Here is a 1,540-nt window from a genome sequence, read left to right on the forward strand (position 1 = left end):
ATATGTACGTCAGAAAGTGAATGAAGGTTGCAAAGTGTTGGGGGCAGTTAAGGGAGTAGTAAAAAATAGAGGGATGGGCATGAATGTAAAGAGAGTTCCATATGAGAAAGTGATTTTAGCAACTGTGATGTATGGATCGGAGTTGTAGGGAATGAAAGTGATGGAGAGACAGAAATTAAATGTGTTTGAGATGAAGTGTCTAAGGAGTATGGCTGGTGTATCTCGAGTAGATAGGGTTAGGAACGAAGTGGTGAGGGTAAGAATGGGTGTGAGAAATGAGTTAGCAGCTAGAGTGGATATGAATGTATTGAGGTGGTTTGGCCATATTGAGAGAATGGAAAATGGCTGTCTGCTAATGAAGGTGATGAATGCAAGAGTTGATGGGAAAAGTACAAGAGGAAGGCCAAGGTTTGGGTGGATGGATGGAGTGAAGAAAGCTCTGGGTGATAGGAGAATAGATGTGAGAAAGGCAAGAGAGCGTGCTAGAAATAGTAATGAAAGGCGAGCAATTGTGACGTAGTTCCGGTAGGCCCTGCTGTTTCCTCCGGTGCCTTAGATGACCGCGGAGGTAGCAGCAGTAGGGAATTCATCATTATGAAGCTTCATCTGGGATGGATAACGGGGGAGGGTGGGCTGTGGCACCCTAGCAGTACCAGCTGAACTCGGTTGAGTCCTTTTTTCAGGACGGGAGGAACGTAGAGAGTAGAGGTTCCCATTTTGTTTTTCTTTCATTTGTTGATGTCGGCTACCCCCTCCCAAAATTGGGGGGAGTGTCTTGGTATATGTATTTATATATATATATATATATATATATATATATATATATATATATATATATATATATATATATATATATATATATATATATATATATATATATATATATGTATACTTATACAGTATATATATATATAAATATATATATATATATATATATATATATATATATATATATATATATATATATATATATATATATATATATATATATATATATATATATATTTATATATATATATATATATATATATATATATGTATATGAATATATATATATATATATATATATATATATATATATATATATATATATATATATATATATATATATATATATATATATATATATATATATATATATATATATATACATATATATATATATATATATATATATATATATATATATATATATACATATATATGTGTATATATATATATACATATATATATATATATATATATATATATATATATATATATATATATATATATATATATATATATATATATATATGTATATATACATATATATATATATATATATATATATATATATATATATATATATATATATATATATATATATATATATATATCCTGTCACGCCTAGGTGAAATGGAGTCCCCCGAGATCTTGGGAAGGGTTGAATTTGTGTGTGTGTTCGCGTGCATGTAAGTGTATATCTGAATATTTAAACGCCATATTTGATGGTTAAGGTACTCTTGCATAGCAAATATATTGGTGACATTATGTATTT

The sequence above is a fragment of the Palaemon carinicauda genome, chromosome 7 (assembly GCF_036898095.1).
Source record: "Palaemon carinicauda isolate YSFRI2023 chromosome 7, ASM3689809v2, whole genome shotgun sequence".
Taxonomy (NCBI): domain Eukaryota; kingdom Metazoa; phylum Arthropoda; class Malacostraca; order Decapoda; family Palaemonidae; genus Palaemon; species Palaemon carinicauda.